Source organism: Vulpes vulpes, chromosome 15, assembly GCF_048418805.1.
Source record: "Vulpes vulpes isolate BD-2025 chromosome 15, VulVul3, whole genome shotgun sequence".
Classification (NCBI taxonomy): Eukaryota; Metazoa; Chordata; class Mammalia; order Carnivora; family Canidae; genus Vulpes; species Vulpes vulpes.
In genome coordinates this window covers 45163321-45183023 of record NC_132794.1, presented here as the reverse complement: position 1 = coordinate 45183023, position 19703 = coordinate 45163321, and the positions used below count along the sequence as shown (strand labels likewise).

Sequence of the window (19703 nt, the reverse complement as noted above, 5' to 3'; positions counted from 1 at the left end):
AAATAGGGACCTAAAAGATGAGTAGGCAAATGCTAATGTTTCATGCATGAACATAGACCAGGAAATGAGAAAGCAAATGGCTTGTTTGGGGAACCAAAGTAGTTCAATGTGTCTGAAGTCTTGATTGGAGGTGGATGTGGGCGGAGGGGTGAGTTGTATGAAATCAGTGTGCTAAGGGGAGTTACATCAGGATGAGCTCTTGATTCTTGTTAAGGAGTTTGGACTTTATTTGGGGAGAAAGGGGAATTTACTAAAGGGCTTTAAGAAGAGAATGGGTACTTGAGAATGAATACTTTGGCTGCAACAGAGAATAACTTGCAAGTGTCAAATTTGGAGGCTGGGAGAGGAAACTGGAGGTTATGATAATAATGTGCGAATTGATGGTGGCCCAGGTTGGGGTGAGATTTGGACTTAAGAGATATTTAGGAGGTAAAGTTGCTGAAATATGATGATTATTCAGTTGGAAGGTGAGGATGCCCAGGATCATGCCCAGGATTATTGCTTAACCTTCTGAATTAAGAGACCAAGACTGACACAAAAGAAGCCAAAAGGGATACAATGATCAGAAGTTTGGTACAAGTTCTGGCCTGGGTCTCTCTGATCAGTTACTGAGATTTAACTATCAGGGCAGAAGGAGATCATCAGTTAAGATTGGCTGTCTTGAAATCTTCTGAAAGTTATATCACAGACCTTGGGAAGAGTGAAGCTTACAAATATAGAGTAACTCCTTCTTACCAGGGAGTTTGGAAGGGCAGGAAATAAAATAGTTCTTAAGAGTTATAAAGACTTTGTCCAACTCAAGGGCAAATGAGTAATGAACTCTTAGATACCCCAGAAGATAATGGAGTGAATTTTTTATATGGTGGGAAAGGGAAAGTCAGTTCTTATTTGGGATATTTTACCAAAAACATTCTGTAACAGCAAATTTTCTACAATATGAAACGATGTCCTTTTTATTGGTATAAAATGCACATCATTTCCAGGCATTATGAATGCATAATCAGTTATTCAATACTTTTCTCTTCAAGCTTCTCCGTTCTGAGAGAGTCGAATTAGTGCTAAAATCCATTTTACAAGACTGATTTCCCAATTAATACTTCTTGAAATAGTGAATTTTCAGTAGGAAGCCACTGTGTGTGTGTGTATTTGTGTAGATATACATAAACATAATAGCAGCTCTAATTGAGACCTAATTGACATTGAGGGTCAAGAGTTAACATGTTAAACACAGAGAGCCAAATAACTTATTTGACTCCCTCTTCTCTCCACTTTATCCTAGATCATTACTACTCCTACTACTCCTTTTATATATCCAAGCTAGTCTGATTCATCTGCTTCTCTTTCCTTCTTTCCTCCTACAGAAACTGCTAAAATTATTTTCTATTGAGTTATAACAGTATTTCTTCAGAACCCGAAGCTCCACCTTTTAATTCCATTGAGTATAGGCTCAAAGATAAACCTTCATTTTGGATGAATTTTCTGACTTTCTTGCTTTCCTGTCTTGTGTCAAAGAAATTCTTTATGGTCCATTCTGTGATTTTATGAAAGAAGTTTTTGGAGTCCATTAGGATTTACTGTTTTGCACCAAGTGAGCTGAAGCCTCTTTACAGGAACTAAAGGCAGTTTTCTTGAAGAACTATTTGCTGTCCTGTTTTTTGCCTCTCACTTTCTCGCACCGCTGCTCTGTGGACTCCATCTCCTACTAATTGTTAATGTTTGACTTCCTGCCCTTTTGGAGGAAGCCCTTTATGCAACCAGAATTATCTGGACAGTTTTTTTTAATTAACTCTGCAAATAGACCCTGTGCTGTACTCTCTTCCAAAATATTTGTGTTTGAGATGTTTCATAGAAAAATTAATCTGTGAGCAAAACGAGTTTGCACAGGTAGATGCATTTGCTGATAATTGAAAGGAATGTCAACACTGGCTGAGCCAGTCACTCAAGTCAGAGGCTTGTCCCATGCAGCAGCTGCCATATAATGAGGCTCAAAACAGGATGAATTAATGTGGAGTTAGCAACTCATTTCTGAACTCTTAAGCTTACTTGCTCAGCCTGTTACTATGAAACTGGTCATTTGAGCTGTCTTTAACAAATGCACAGACAAAAACAATTCTGTTAAACGCCACTTAATCATAATCACCACCGACCTTAAATGTCTTTTATGGTGCCTATATATGATGAGGCTTTTTCTCGTTTTACTGTTGAAGAAAGTAAAAAATAGGGGGTTAAATGACTGGATCTAGTTACTATGTTACACTGAGTAAGGAGATGAGATAGTTGGAGAAACCAGTTTGTAAAACTTGTAGCTTAATATTGGATTCCCTAAAACATCCTAAATTAAAATTTTTCTTTTCTTTCAACAATAAATGAGTTCTTATTTGTGAGATACTATGTAAGATACTATGCCATATGTTAAGGACAAAAGATGTAGATCCTATCTGCAAGGATCTTATAGCTGTGGAGATCCTGGGGATAATGATATACTTAGAAATAAAATGAGTCAGTATATGTTAAAGATGGTTCTAATGAAAAAATACTATGATCAAGCATATCAGGATGATTAGGAAAAGGATTCTAAAAAAGGTGGAGTGGAGATAAGACATGAGATAAAATCCTTCTGTACCATCTTCCACACTGGTAGATAGAAACAGATGCTGGTAGGAGGGTTCTGGAGACAAGGTGACTATTTTGGTTGAAGGAAGGATTTACATAGGTTAATTGTGGGAGCTTCTCATCTAGAGGTTAATAGGCCTGACTGCAGAGTCTTCAGTAACAAACAGTGCAAACTTTCCTGTGGAAGTTACTAACAAGCTCCTGAGGATTTTGGACAGCAAAATGATAGCTTTTCAAAATATATTTGTGAAGTGACAATTATATATTAGACACTATTCTAGTATAGGGATGCAACATCAAGTAAGACAGAGCTGGCACTGTTACCAAGCTTGCAGTTTAGTGGAAACAGACAAGTAGACATGCATCTACAGAATAGTATGATAATTCTACAATGAGACAAGTATAGGTAGACCTGGGAACACTTAGAGGAAGGAACCCTAACCCAAGATTAAAGGATTAGGAAAGGATTCCTGGAGGAATGTATTAACTGAACTAAGTTTTTCAAAAACACATATTTTACTTTCTCTGAAAAACTAATACACTCATATTTTGAATATCAAACTTGTCAGGACAGCGAAGTAGTTGTATACCTGCCAGTAATGAGCTGGTGATACCTACACCTGACCTCTTCTCCTGCTGAAGTGCAGAAAGCCAGGTAAAACAGAGTGTTTCGTTAAGATTCAGAGTCTCATAACATCATATCCTAGATACCCAAATTAAAAAAAAAAATCACATGTCGTATCAACAACCAGGAAAATCTACTGAATGAGAAAAGACGATACCAAAACTGAGATGAAATATTAGAATCATCTGCCAAAGATTTTAAAGCTGTTGTCATAAAAATCCTTCAGAATAATTATGAACATGCATGAAATAAATGAAAAAAAAAACCCTCTCAACAAAGAAATGGAAGATATAAAGAACTAAATAGAAGATATAAAGAAGAACTAAATGTACTGAAAAATACAGTAACTGAAATGAAAAGCTCAATTGATGGTATTAACAGAAGAATGTGGAGGTCAGAGGAAAGAACCAGTGAGCTGGAAAGTAGATCACAGAAATTGCCTAATCTAAACAACAGAGTACATTGAACAGCATAAATGGAGTATCAGAGACCTGTGGGACTATAACAAAAAATCTAACATTGTATCATTAGTGTCCTGGAAGAAAAGGAGAAAAATGGCAAAATTTTAAAAGTACTTGAAGAGATAATGGCTGAAAGCTTTCTAAATATAGGGGGAAAAATAAGCTTACAGATTCAAGAAGTTGAACTAACCCTAAACAGGATACACCAGAAGACATACTTGCATATGTCATAGTTGTACTTGTGAAGGGCTAACAGCAAAGAAAATACTGGAAAGCAGTGAGAGGGAAATGATGCCTGACCTGTGAGGGAAGAGCAATTTGAATGATGGAGGTTATTCATCAGAAACTGTGGAGACAAAAGAAATGAATACATTATCTGTCTTAAGTGCTGAAAGAAAAGAACTGTCAGCCCAGAATCCTATATCCAACAAAAATAAAAATATCCTTTAGGAATGAAGTGGAAATTAAAACTTTTTTTTGTATATTTTTTATTGGAGTTTGATTTGCCAACATATAGTATAACACCCAGTGCTCATCCCGTCAAGTGCCCCCCTCAGTGCCCATCACCTAGTCACACACACCCCCCACCTCCCCTTCCACTACCCCTTGTTCGTTTCCTAGAGTTAGGAGTCTATCTTCTGTCACACTCTCTGATATTTCCCACTCATTTTCTTTCCTTTCCTCTATAATCCCTTTCACTATTTTTTATATTCCCCGAATGAATGACATCTAAGAGAACTTATTGTAGCCGACCTAATGCAAAAGAATAGCTTAGGAAGTTTTAGTCATCCTTTCTTTTTCCTTTCTTTCTGCCAGAGAAGTGATTAAAAAAAATCTCAGAACATCAGGAAGGAAGAAAGAATATGTGGTAAGCAAAAATATAGGTAAATACAATAGACTTTCTTCCTTTTGTAGAGTTTTCTAATATATTTGATGGTTGAAAGAAAAATTCTGATAAGATTCTCAATGTCCAGAGAAGAGTTATGATAATTATGGTAAGAAGAGAATAAAAGGATAAGATAGTGGTAAGGTTTCTACACCTTACTCAAACTGGTAAAAGGACTAGTAGACTATGTTGTGTATATATCATGTAATATATGTTGTGTATATAACATGCAACCACTAAAAAGGTCTACACACAGAAATATACTCAAAAATACTATAGATCAGGGATCCCTGGGTGGCGCAGCGGTTTGGCGCCGGCCTTTGGCCCAGGGCGCGATCCTGGAGACCCCGGATCGATCCCACATCAGGTTCCCGGTGCATGGAGCCTGCCTTCTCCCTCTGCCTGTGTCTCTGCCTCTCTCTCTCTCTCTCTCTCTCTCTCTCTCTGTGACTATCATAAATAAATAAAAATAAAATAAAAACAACAACAACAACACAGATTTGTTATAAAAAAAATACTATAGATCAGAATGGAATTGTAAAATTGTTCAATTCGCAGGAAGGCAGGAAAAATAAAACACATGAAAAATAAAGCAGAAAACAAAAAATGATATGGTAGATATAAGCCCTAATATATCGATAATTACATTAAAATAAGCTGTCCAAATGTATCAGTTAAATAATAGATATTGATAGAATGAATTGGAAAACATGACCCAACTACATGTTGCCTATAGGAGACTCACCTGAAATATGACAGTATAGCTTTATTGAAAATAAAAGGATGGAACAAGAGATCTTATGTAAACATTAATTGAAAGAAAGCAGGAGCAGCTATATTAATATCAGATAAAGAGGATTTCCAGCACAGAAATTTACTAGAGAAAGAAAGGGATATTATATCATGTAAAAGGGCCAAACACCAAAAAAATCTTTGGCAACCCTATATATGTATGCACCAAACAAAAGAACTACAAAATGTGTGAAACAAAACTTGATAGAACTAGAAGGAGAAATTAATAAATCATAATTATAGTTGAGGACTTTAACATCTCTCCTTATGATTGATAGAAAAACTAGACAGAAAATCAGCCAAGATATAGAAGAACTCATGAGTACCATCAATCAATTGGATTCAATTGATATTTATAGAACACTTCTCCCAACAACAGCAAAACGCATATTCTTTTCAAGTGCCCATGGAACATATGCTAAGATGGATCATATCCATGGCCATAAAAGAAACCTCAACAAATTTAGGAGACTGGAGATCATACAGAATGTGTCCTCTAGCCACAAAGTAGACATCAATAACAGAAAGATAAGCATGGAAAATAGGCAACATACTTCTGAATAATCTGTAGGTCAAAGAGGAAGTCTCAAGGGAAAAAATACTTAAAAAGTAAACTGAATAAAATGAACGGAATAAAAATATTTAACTGAATAAAAATGGAAACGAAACATTGAAATTTCTGAAAGATAGCTAAAGCAGTAGTAAAAGGGGGAATTTATATCATTAAATGCCTACATTAGAAAAGTAGGATAGGTTCAGGGGTGTCTGGCTGGTTCAGTCGGAGGAGCATGCCACTCTTGATCTTGGGATCATGAATTTGAGCCCCATGTGAGAAGTAGAGATTATTTAAATGAATAAAACTTTAAAAAGAAAAAAAAAGAGGAAAATAGGATAGGTTCAAATCAGTTATCCAGGCTTTCACCTCAAGAACTCTCATGCCTCCCCACCTCCTGCCAAGAAGAGCAAAATAAACCCAAAGTAAGCAAAAGGAAGAAAAAACAAAATAAGAGCAGAAATAAATGAAATTGAAAACAGAAAAAAAAAGGGGGGGAAACCAATTCAATAAAAAGTTTAGTTTTTTGAAAAGATGCATAAATTTGATAAACCTCTAGCAAAACTGATTAAGATACAGAAGAAACAAATTACCAGTAACAGGCATGAAACAGGGGATATCCCTGCACATATTGAAAGGATAATAAAGGAAAACTATGAACAACTGTACAGATAGATTTGACAGTTTATATGAGATGAACAAATTCTTTAAACACAAACTGCCATCCAATATTAAATAGTTATAAACATGGCCTATAACTATTAAAGAAACGGAATTTTTAATGGAAAATTAAAACTAAAACCAACACTCTTCAAACAGAAAAATTCAGATCCAGATGGTTTTAATGGATAATTCTACCAAACATTTAAGATTTTTAAATAATTTATTTGTTCATGAGAGACACAGAGAGGCAGAGACATAGGCAGAGGGAGAAGTAGTGTGGGACTCGATCCCAGGCCCTGGGGATCAGGACCTGAACCAAAGGCAGACAGTGGCTCAACCACTGAGCCACCCAGGCACCTCCCCAACTTTGATTATTAATTTATTCATGAGAATTTACCAAACGGTTAAGTATGAAATAACATCATTTCTATATCATCTTTTCCAGAAAATAGGAGAGGAGGAAGTATTTCCTAATTCATTTTATGAAGCTAGAATTACCCCGATTACAAAACTGGACAAAGATAGTACCAAAGAAGAAAACTATAGACGAGTGTCCCTTATAAATATTGATGCAAAAATCCTCAACAATATATTGGCAAATAGAATTCAGCAATATATAAAAATTATACACCATTTCCGAATAGAGTCTATTTCAGGGATGCAAACAAAGCTGGTTCAATATTACAAATTCAATCAATGTAATCTGCCTTATTAGCAAGATAAAGAAGAAAAATCCTATCAATTGATGTAGAAGAAACATCTGACAAAATTCAACATTTATTCAAGATAAAAGTTCTCATAAAAGTAGTAGATGTTAAAGAACATTTATAAAAAACCTATAGCTATCATTATACTTAATGGTGAAAGACTGAATATTTTCTGGCAAAGATTAGAAACAAGACAAAGATATCTGCTCTTACCACTCTTATTCAACATAGCGATTAAAGTTCTAACCAGTGCGATAAGGCAAGAAAAAAAGGCATGGAGATCAGAAAAGAAGAAATAAAACTGTCCTTATTTGCAGGTGACATGATTTTCTATGAAGAAAATTTCAAAGAAATTTTACCTAAAGTTCCCCGGAACTAATAAAGGAGTTCAGCAGGGCAGCAGGTACAAGATCAATATACAAAAATCAATTATATTTCCATACACTAGCAATGAACATATCAACACTAAAACAAAACATTATAATATTTTAAATCATCTAAAAAATAAAACACTGAAGGTGCAAATGTAACAAAACACATACGAGACTTGTATGCTAAATAAAACTACAATATGCTAATGAGTCAAATCAAAGATTAACTGCATGGAGCAGCATACTCTTTTTATGGATTAGAAGATTCAACAAAGTAAAGATGTCCATTCTTCCTAAATCAATATGCAGATTTAATGTACTCCCTATTAAAATCCTACTAAGATGTTCTTGTAGAAATAGACAAGATTATTCTAAAATTTATATAGAAAGACAAAAGAACTGGGTAGATAAGACAATTTTGACAATGACAAAAAAGCTGGAGGATTCAGTCTATGTGATTTCAAGACTTATTATTTAATAATAGTAATCAATATGTATGGTGTTGGTGGAGGAATAGATATATAAGTCAATGGAATAGAATAGAGAAGACAAAAAATACACATATATATGTTGAACTACTTTTGACAAAGTGGAAAATGAATTCAGTGTAGGAAAAATAGCCTTTTCAACAAATAGTGCTAGAGTGATTGGTTATTTTTAGGCAAAAAATAAACCTTGCACTAAGTCTCACACCATATACAAAAATGAACTCAAAATGGATCATAGAGTAAAATATAAAAACATAAAGCCTTAAAGAAAAAAAGGAAAATCTTTGGGATTTAGGGCTAGGTAAATAGTCCTTAGACCTGGCACTAAAAGCATTATCCATAAAAGGAAATTTTGATAAATTAGAATTAATCAACATTAAAATTTTTCTCCATGGAAAAGCCAATTGGTAGAATGAATAGGTAAGCTACAGAATGAGACAAAATCCTTAGAAACCACATATCTGACAAAAAAAACTAGTATCTGGAATATATAAGGAACTCTGAAAACTCAATGGTTTAAAAAAATCCAGTGAGAAAAAAGCCCATGAAGAGACATTTCACTAATCAAAAAGATGTACAGATGAAACTAAACTCATGGAAAGATGTTTAACATTGTTAGCCATTAGGGAAATGCAAATTATAACCACAATGAGGTATCACTTATACCTATCAGAGTGGTTAAAATAAAATGACATCACCAAATGCTGGTGAGGATGTGGAGAAACTGGATCACTCATTTACCACCAGAGGAAATGTGAAATGTCACGTTCACCCTGGAAAATATTTAGACAATTTCTTTAAAAAGTAAAAGCAAAAACTAAACATGCAACAACCGTATGATCCAGCAATTATACTCCTCAAAATTTATCTCAAAGAAATGAGAACTTGAGTTCACATAAAAAACTTACATGAATATTTGTAGCGGCCATATTCATAATAGAAGAAAAAACTTTAAATAACTCATATAATTTTAATGGGCTAATTGACTGAAAAATCAGTCAATGGATAAACAGACACATCCACTCCATGTAATGCTATTCATCAGTCAAGGAATGAGCTTTTGATACCTGCAACAACATGGATGATTCTCCAGAGAATTATGTTGTGTGAAAGAAGCCAAGTTTTCAAAAGGTTGCAAACTATATAATATCTTTTTAAAAAAGATTTCATTTATTTATTTGAGAGAGAGTGAGCGAGAGAGAGATAATGAGCATACCTAGATAATATCCCTTATATAGCATTCTTGAAATGACAAAATTATAAAAAAGGAGAATAGGTTAGTGGTTGCCAGGGATTAAGAAGGGTCCAGGGGTAGGAAAGAAGTGAGCATGACTATCATGGAACAATATGAGGAATCCTTGTAGTGATTGAACTCTTCTGTACCTTGATGGTATCAGTATCAGTATCTTGGTTCTGATACTATACTATCCTTTTGCATGATGTTACCATTGGGTAACACTGGGTAAAGGGGTTATCTTTACTTGGTTATCTCTGCATTGGGTTATCTTGAGTTATTTCTGTATTATGCCTGAAACTGTATGTGAATATACAACTAGTTTAAAGTAAAAAGTTTGATTTAAAAAATTAAGCTGTTTTGAGATGGCCAAGAGGAGACAGTAGAGAAAGACTTTCTAAAGGCTGAATAAATGGAACTTCAACTAGGTCAGCAAAACTGGATGGAGTGCAGGACATAGGTTGGGGTAGGGGGTGAAATAGGGCTGGAGTGGTCAGGCCAGGCCAAGTTATAAAATTATAAAGAATTCTTTGTCTAAGGAATTTTGAAATTTTCATATTTATTTATTTATTTTAAGATTTTATTTATTTATTCATGAGAGACAGAGACAGAGAGAAAGAGAGAGAGAGAGAGAGAGAGGCAGAGGGAGAAGCAGGCTCTATGCAGGTAGCCTGTCATGGGACTCAATTCTAGGTCTCCAGGATCAGGCCCTGGGCTAAAGGTGGTGCTAAACTGCTGAGCCACCCAGGCTGCCTGGAATTTGAAAATTTTAAAACATATGAAGAGCCTTTGAAGAATTTTAAGTAGGAGAGTGACACAATCACATTTTTGTTTTCAGTGATAATTGGAGGATGACAGGAAATCCAATTAATAGAAGCAGACAGACTAGGGGAGATGAGAGATTAAAGGCTTGGAGATATTGATGAGGTATAAGAATAGAGATTGAGAATAAAGAGTAAGAAAAGGTGGGAAGGTGCAATTTGGAAATGGATATGAGGGTTTTGGTTTAAAAGGTGGAATAGTTTTAGAAATAGCAAAGAACTGGATTTGGAATAGCAGATTGCTGAAATAGAGCAGAGAGTAAGGAACTATGACGCCAGATAGGTTGTGCATGTGGACATCAGATTCACCTAGAACCTCAATGATGACAGCACTAGAGAAGAAAGAAAGGAAATAAGATGATCCAGATGCTCAAATCCATAAGAAATACAAATAGTAACTAGAAAGTCAATGGGAACAATGGCAAGGGAAAGAGTGGGAGCTACAGACAGATGATGTAATCCTCAGTGGAGGTGTGTTTATAAAGGTGGAGGGGTAGTTGTATAAAGGCAGCAGTGTAGAACAAGAAAAACATGATGGGGATCTCCCCTTCCCACACCTGTCCCCCATCACAGGGGCAGTGGGACGATGAACAACCCAGGATCAGTAAGTGGAAGCACACAGGTTGAGGGAGTATTTGAGGGAAAGGTAGAAACTCAGGGGTGGTTGACAAAGAATAAGGATCCTAGAGAGTAACATGAGAAGGGCTGATGGATTTGTCAATAATGGAGGATGAAAGATGGGTCTGGGGTGAAGAGAGAACTGAACTGGGAGGAGAATAGAAGAAAGGACAAATGACCAGAAGAGTTTGCACTTTGAGGCCTGGCAAAGGATGATGATTAGTGACAGGCACGGCTGAACTAACCGACTTCAAGGTGCTCCCTGGATTTCTACCATGAAATGGTTTTTTAGATTGGCAGAGGCATTAGGCCCTGGTGATGTCTGAGACAGGATGACATTTTTTGTTGGTGTCCCGATCAGTGGTCTGTAGCCTTCAGAAGGCAGTTGGTTTCTGCTGCAGTAAAGCCCAATCCAATGGATGAGAAGTGTAGTTAGGCCAACATGAGATTGAAAAGAATTACCAGCATTGGCAGAACTCTGACTTTGGTAGAGAAGGTAGCTGTGGTCAAGTTCAGGCAGGCTTACCCCTGACATTTGAGGGACCTGGACCAAAAGGACAAATGGAGGTCTCCGGCCTGTGGTTTACCCTGTTGTCTTCTCAGCCCTGCCTTTGCTCTGTACCAGGAGGAATCCTGGGGAATCCCCAGCCCACACGTCCAAGTTTTGTCCACTAAATCCTGACAGCTGTCTTGTGGCTGCCATTTAGGCCCAGAGGGAAGGATTCTGTTGGCCCCTGTCTTTGCTCAGAAGGTTCTTCCTGGGAAATCATCCAGACAGTCTGAGTACCCAGAACCTCAGAATTCCATAGTTAGTGGATCGTATATTCTTCCAAATATTTGCATATATTGCACAATAATTGCCTTTTTTTTTGCATAAACATATCTTGGCATGTTTATCAGTTGGTATGCATAGGCATAATTTGTAAATTATGCTAAATTGTAGCATAATTTTTGCTGACTGATGGGGTTGCCATTATTTATTTAACTAGCGTTAAGATTACTTCTATTTTTTTCACTATTTCAGTTTTGCAATTTGACCATTCATTTCACATATACTTATTGAACAACAACTGCTTTAAAACTATAATAAATTTTGTGTCCTTTAAGCAAACTGAAATTTTGACATTTATCTGTTACAGCAGCTTAACCTTCTCTAATTAATGCTTTTGGTTTTCTAGGCAGATAATCATGTCATCTGGTAACAGTATTTTAGTTTTTTAAGAATAATCATGTCATCTGGCAACAGTATTTTAGTTTTATAAGAAACTGTCAGACTGTCTTCTAAAGTGGCTGTACCATTTTACCTTTCCAGTGACAACAAATGAGGGTACCTGTTGCTTCATACCTTTACCAGCATTCGGATTTGTCAATGTTTTGGATTTTGACCATTCTAATAGATGTGTGGTGGTATCTCATTGTTTCCTGGTCCCATTTTGATACTCTCTGTTCTAATTGAAAACTATCTTTGTCTTGAGAATCTTTAAATACTAGAATTATGTATTACACTTTCCCTCCTGCCATATACTGAGAAGTAGAATGAGAATAAGAAGAACTTGGACCAGGGGGAAATGCAATAAGTAAGTTGAGGCTTGTGGGGCAGGACTCTGTGTGTGTGTGTGAGTGTGTGTGTGTGTGTGTGTGTTTCTGTATGTGTATGCTGAATGGCCATTGCACCTCTGTTTGCACCTCTGTTTATTAATTCAGAAATCCCTCTAACTCTTGGAAGACAATTCAAATAAATATAGGGAGGTTGGTAGATTAATTGACAGTCTGAAAGAAAGCTTGTGTCTAGTGAATTCATAAACTAATGTATCATCTCCTTTATTATTTAATGAATAGGAATTACAAGGAGGATGAAAGTTAATTAAATAAGTTTCTTAGAAAGAGTAAGAATAGGGGGGCTGAGGAAAAACCAAGGGTATCTTGTAACTTATTTCAGCATCTTAAAAACTGGGTACGTTTTGAGACCCTTTTGTATGAGAAAACATTAATCAAAAATTAGGTAATATTCAAGAGACTTTAATTTTAGGAAGGATTGTATGATGGAATAATAGCCTCCCAAAGACATCCATGCCTTAATCTCTAGAACCTATGAATATGATACCTTCCATGGCAGTAGATCTTGCAGGTGTGATTAAGGTCTTCAGGTGGGAGGTTATTTTGGATTATTTTGTGGGTCCACTGTAATCACAAGGGTCCCTGTAAAAGGGAGGTAAGTGGGATGAATCAGACAGTAAATGTGAGGACAGGAGCAGAGGTCAGAGGGAGAGATGATACACTGCTGGCTTTGAACGTAGAAGAAATCGGCATGAGCCAAGGAATGCAGCTCACCTCCACAAGGTGAAAAAGAAAATGGATTCTCCTAGAGCCTCCAGAAGGAACACAGCCAGGAAAAACCCATTTTAGACTTCTGACCTCCACAGCTATAAGTGAATACATTTGTGTTATTTTACATCACTAAGTCTGTGGTAATTTGTTACAGCAGTAATAGGCTGTTTTACCCACAACACTTCTATCACCAAATGTGTGGGTTTTCCACACCAAGCAATTCTCCAATTCTCTGTGGACACCAGTTGAGTGTCCTACAATTTAGTTCATTTCTGACACTAACTACTCAGAGTTACTACAGACTCCACAAGTTCAGGGCTCAGACTCAGAGACTGCTGCCACTTTGGATGCCACTCTCAAGTCCCAGCTACATGTGCTGCAGACCAACTAGCTATAAATTGGGGGTTTCCGGGGATCCCTGGGTGGCGCAGAGGTTTGGCGCCTGCCTTTGGCCCAGGGCGCGATCCTGGAGACCCGGGATCGAATCCCACGTCAGGCTCCCGGTGCATGGAGCCTGCTTCTCCCTCTGCCTGTGTCTCTGCCTCTCTCTCTCTCCGTGACTATCATAAATAAAAAAAATTTTTAAAAAAATTAAAAAAAATTGGGGGTTTCCATGACCCTCTCCCCAGATTCCGTAATTTGATAGAATGGCTCACAGAACTCAGGAAAGTACTTTACTTAATAGTACCAGTATATTTTATAGAACATATTATAAGGCAGGTGAACAGCCAGGTGAAGAGGTGCATTGGGCAAAGTCTAGAAGGGTCCCCAGCACAGGAGCTTCTGTCCCTGTGGAATAGGGGTGCACCAAATCAGAAACTCTCTGAACTCTGTTGTTTAGAGTTTTAAAGGAGGTTCCATTACACAGGCATGGTTGCTTAAATCAGTGCTCATTGGTGATTAACTCAATGTCTAACTGCTCGCCCCTCCCTTGAGATGGGGGAATGGTGCTGAAAGTTCCAACCCTCTAATCACTTGATTGGTTTCTCTAGTAAAACCAGCCTTAATCCTGAAGCTATCTAGTAGCCCACCAAGAGTCACCTCATTAGCATTAATTCAGGTATGGTTGCTGGAGAGCTTATTATGAATAACCAAAGGTATCCCTTTTACCTCTATCACTCAGGAAATTCTAAGAGTTTTAGAAACTCCTGTGCCAGGAGGGGGGATGCATATATGTATTTCTTATTCTAATCACAATATCATAAACCACATTAGGACTCAAATAAAAGTTGTCTTAAAGATTGGTATCTGGCAAAATAAAATAGAAAAATCTATTAGTGTGAGCTCTTGGAATCTTGATAAATATGTTTTGTTTAATTGCTATTTTCAGTTATGTGTTGAAGTAATAGAATGACTCATTGTAACTATCAAACTCAAAATGTTTCATAGATTGAATTAATCAAAGTAGAGAGATACCAAGGCATCATGAAGGAGATCAAGTGTCTGAAAGGTCCCTAGGTGTTAGTGAGTTGGTATTGCTGAGACTAGAGCTCAAGCCTCTTCACTGGTCATGACCATGTGCCTGTTATTGATGTATTGTTTCTCAGCTCCAAATCTACCTTTTGTTGTCATGCTTGATAGCTAAGATGGATCTTATAAACGTTTCTTTACTTCCTGGCACCATGTTAAATTTTGTCAGTAGGGTGCAAAAGAGGAACAGTGCAGGGAGGGACTTCTCTTCCAGGTTCCATGTATTTTTCCCTCCTTCTTATTCCTGTGGTGCTTGGCCATCCTGTTGCAGGACACCCCATGGAAGTGACCTTCAACAAGTGTCAGTGGTTTCAGCTGTAGGCAGCTTCCTGGAAAGCTGCTTTCCAGTGAGCTTTGTACCCCTCTAGTGGGTGCCTTCTGGGTAAGTTCTGTTGGTGCTTCCAACAGCTTCCCAGTGAATTCCTCAGCAGCCTCTGATGGCAGCTTCCTAGTTAGTTTCATTGGCACCCCATCATGGTTCCCTGCCCAGTAGCCTTAGCCTAGGGCAGCCTAGCTACTTCTCTGCCATTCAGCAGGCTGCAGCCAAAGCCCTCTAACCAGGTGATTTCCAGCACTGAGGAGGGGACCCTTCCAAAGTGTGTTTCTTCCTTGGATTCTCTCACTCAGAATTAGGGTAATCTTTAAAGTTCTCTGTTGGTAGCTAATTTCCTATAAGTAGTTAATAATTATTGATATTAAGCCTTCTTTGTTCAAATTTCTGTGGAGTTTCTATCTCCATTGATTGATATTGGACCTGAAGCCAAGAAAAGAATTCATGTTCCACATGGGGCTAAATTCACACTTAATCATCTCTTCTCTTCAACACCTTTATCACAATGTTATGTTTCTTTTAGATATTTTTGTTGTTCTAACATGGATTTGGTCTTACAAATGTTTTGTAGTAAGCTGAAAAATAGCTCTTCAAAAGATATTTACATCTGAAAATCTGGAACCTATAAGATGTTACCTTATATGGAATGAGCATCTTTGAAGATGTGATTAAGATAAGGAGCCTGAGAAAACGTTATGTACGTTTTCGCCAGTACATATTGTGTACTTGGGAACTAATCAGAGTGTCTAAAAGCAGTGCACAATGAGCCATAATACACACACACACACACACACACACACACACACACTCACTCACTGCATTAGGAATTGAGATAGTAGACCCTACTCTGACACTAACTAGCGCAAGAATATCAGAGAATGTGAGAAAGAAATTGCTCAGAGCCTCTTCTCTTAGAGGGTTGATTAGGCAAATTTAAGATATTTTCAGCTAGGAGCACCTGGATGGCTCAGTTGGTTGAGTGTCCAGAGTGACTCTTGATTTTGACTCAGGTCCTGATCTCATGGTTCCTGGGATCAAGCCTCTAGTTGGGCTCACATTCAGTGGGAGTCTGCCTGGATATTCTCTCCCTCTACCCCTTCCTCCATTCCTCCTTCAAATAAATAAATAAATAAATAAATAAATAAATAAATAAATCTTTAAAAAAGGGAGATTTTTCAGCTCAAAGGTTCTATGATGTTTGATCTAAGTGGTATGAATATTCAAACAGCAAAATGTTAGTGAAACAAAAAGGGCAGTTTTGAAAGCTAGTCACAGATTCCAGGGCTGAAGAGAGACACGGGACAGTGAGACATAAGGAATAACTATTGAGAATGAAAAATGTTCTGGGCTGGAAATTGCTCTTCTTGTGCCAAATTCATGGAGATCTAGAAAAATCCTCTCACTACCACTGTGGCAGGTAGAAGCCATTCCTAGGCAACTACATAGCAGATAGTTTTTTCAGAATTAGAGGAGTTACAGAAAATCACACACGGGAATGACATAAAGCTACAGAAATATGGTTGATGCTTCACTTTCATTTTAAGGTCTGTGCAGACCAAAAGCCTGGAGATTTTTAAAATTAACAGTCCTACGTTATGCAACAAGCTGACCAATGTGAATTAGCTGAGTTTAGTACTCAAAAGATCAGCTGATGATGTAAAGCTAGGAAAGCTATGAAATAAAAAGATTGTTTGCAATAATTATTCTGGGCAGTTATGGGTCTTAGACCTGGTGAATCACTTCCAACAAAAACAATGCAGCAAATGTAATGGGATGTCACTTCTGAGACTTGGTTGAAAAAGATGTTGACTTCTCTTTGCTTTCTCTTTTTTGATCTCTCTCTGGCTCATTCCGATGAAGTCAGCTGCCATGTTGCGTGCTGCTCTGTGGAGAGACACATGTGACAAGGGACTGAGGGCAGCTTCTGACCAATATGCAGTGAGCATCTGAGGTCCTCAGTCTGGTAACTTGTGAAGAACTATAACCTGTGTTATAGATCTTTCCTGAAGATGAAACCAAAGTCCACACTTTGACTCCAGCCTTGTGATAGACTTTTGAGTTAGTGACACAGCAAAGCTGTGCTCGGACTCCGCATCCACAGAAACTGTAAGGTGACAAATATTTTCGCTTTAAGCCACCAAGTTTTGGTAAGTAGCAACAGAGAATCGATAGAAAGCTGTAACAGCAATGTATTAATTTCGTATGACTGCTCAAAGAAGTTACCAGAAAGTTGGTGGCTTAAAACAACAGAATTTATTCTCTCACAATTCTGGAGGCCAGAAGTCCGAAATCTTTATCAATAGAGGTAGAAATCAAGATGTTGGCAGGGCTGCACTTCCTCTAGAAGCTCTAGGGGAAAATCCTACCCTTGCCTCTTCCAGCCTATGGTGTGCTGATATTCCTTGGCTTGTGACCCTATTACTCCAGTCTTCAGGCCAGCACCTTCAAATCTCTCTCTGCCCCACCTTCACATTGGCTTTGTGTGTGTGTGTGTGTGTGTGTGTGTGTGTGTGAGAGAGAGAGAGAGAGAGAGAGAGAGAGAGGTGTCCCTCTGACTCCCTCTCATAAGGATACTTGTATTTGGGATCCCTGGGTGGCTCACTCAGGTAACTCAGGTAATCTCATCTCAGGTTCCTTCACTTAATCACATCTTCAAAGATGTTCCTTCCATATAAGGTGACATCTATAGGTTCCAGGTTTTCAGATGTGAATATCTTTTGGAGAGCTATTTTTCAACCTACTACAAATAGCTAATGTTTAAACACTCTTATTATGTACCAGATTCCATGGTAAATACTTTACCTGGTATTTTCATTTATGTGCATTTTATTAGCTTGTACTATTACTCCTCATTTATACACAAAGAAACTAAGTTTTGGAGAGTTTGAGTGACTTGACTCAGGTCACACAGGTGGTAAGTGGTGAAGCCAGGGTGAACTCAAGCAGTTTGATCTCAGAGCTTGTACTTCTAACTGCTCAGCTGGATTGTCTCCCTCTAGATTCATATGTTTACCTAACTAATTAGAAGAGGATATACCTATCTCACTGCATATGATATATTCAGTGAGCTCCTATTATCAGTGTATCTTTGGGTACCTTTGTAATTTCCAAGTCAAAACCCCATTTAGTTATTTTTAAGAAGAGACATTTGAACTGGAAGGAACTTCTATAACATTTAGAATCAATATCCTATTGCTAGAGAGGACAGACCAAGTAAATAGCCTTTTTTACAGAATGGATCCTGGACAAGGTCTATCCCTCTTGGGTGGGCCACATTTACATAAACCCAGTTTCTGGTATGGAGGGTCTAAAGAGCTAGAATAGCCAAACTGTGCTCTCCCTGCAAGGCTCTCCAGGAGAACCGATTGCTTTGAGAACTTGGAGGTACTTCTCCATAATTAGTTTTGGATGGATTTATTTTAGCTTTCCTGGGAAAAGTGAGTCTAGAAATGAAATCTGAATGAAGGTAGAAAAGAGGTGACTCTTGTATGGATCAAAGTTCAAAATGAGAATATGTATAATGGATTCCAGATTAGTTTCTGCTTAACATTTGCTATGCTATTTCTTTAACAATTTGCCGATTTTTTAATGTATGACCTGGTAGTCTAAAAATTCAACTCACCCAGAAACTTTAGCCCTGTGTAGATTTCAGCTTTAGGTTTATGAATCTCTTTTCCATATGGTTTTTTTTTTTATGGGAACATATTCCAAATTTAAGGAAACAACGGTGTCAGAGGCCTTAGAGCTATTTCCTGAGCTTTTGTTTTTATTGCCACTGCATTAATGATGGTATGGCCGTCCCTGCTCCAATGTGACATGCCTGAGCAGGTGTGCAGATGGCTAAAGGGCTGGGGAGATGGGACTCAGATGGCAGATGGTGATGCCTTGTCATGCTTCCAACTACACTTTGAACATTCTGTCCCTCCTCCGACATGCATCACTTCAGATGGCAACCTCATTTGGAGGTGAATGTTCTTTACTGTTTTTTTTTCCTTCATGTTGGAATTGACCTCATGCCTGGCACTGTATGAAATGTATTGGCCTAGTTTCTGCCCTGGAGAGGACAGAGGCTTACTGGTATTTAGTGTATGCTTTGTCATATTGATTTTAGAAAATAAGGCCTGAAAATTCAAATATTCTAATATTTGAATATTTCAAATATTCTAATATTTGAAAATTCTAATTTTCAAATAATTATTTTCAAATAATTCTAAAATTTCAAATATTCTAATATTTGAAAATTCAAAATATTCTAATTTTATCAGGATTACCGAGTCACTGGCACTATCATATTTGCTTTAAAACAGTATCTCTCTCTCTCTCTCTCTCTCTCTCTCTCTCTGTGTCTATCATAAATAAATAAAAATTTAAAAAAAAAAAAAAAAAAAAAAAAAAAAAAGGGATCCCTGGGTGGCGCAGCGGTTTAGCGCCTGCCTTTGGCCCAGGGCGTGATCCTGGAGACCCGGGATCGAATCCCACGTCAGGCTCCCGGTGCATGGAGCCTGCTTCTCCCTCTGCCTGTGTCTCTGCCTCTCTCTCTCTCTCTCTCTCTCTCTCTCTGTGTCTATCATAAATAAATAAAAATTTAAAAAAAAAAAAAAAAAAAAAAAAAAAAAAATAAAACAGTATCTCTCCAAGGACAGATATTTCATGTATAAAGGAAATCCTCAGTCAGATTAGTTGGGATGATTTGGGGAAGATAGCGTTTTGAGGGCAAATGAGGTGAGAAAATATTGATTTCT

The 19703-nt window shown here is 37.4% G+C and overlaps 1 protein-coding gene across 1 annotated transcript in view; it reads left to right on the top strand.

Annotated features, from left to right (window-relative positions):
* Nucleotides 1-19703, top strand: part of LOC112919806 (short transmembrane mitochondrial protein 1-like) — a 295192-nt gene that overhangs the window by 8368 nt on the left and 267121 nt on the right. The window lies entirely within an intron of this gene.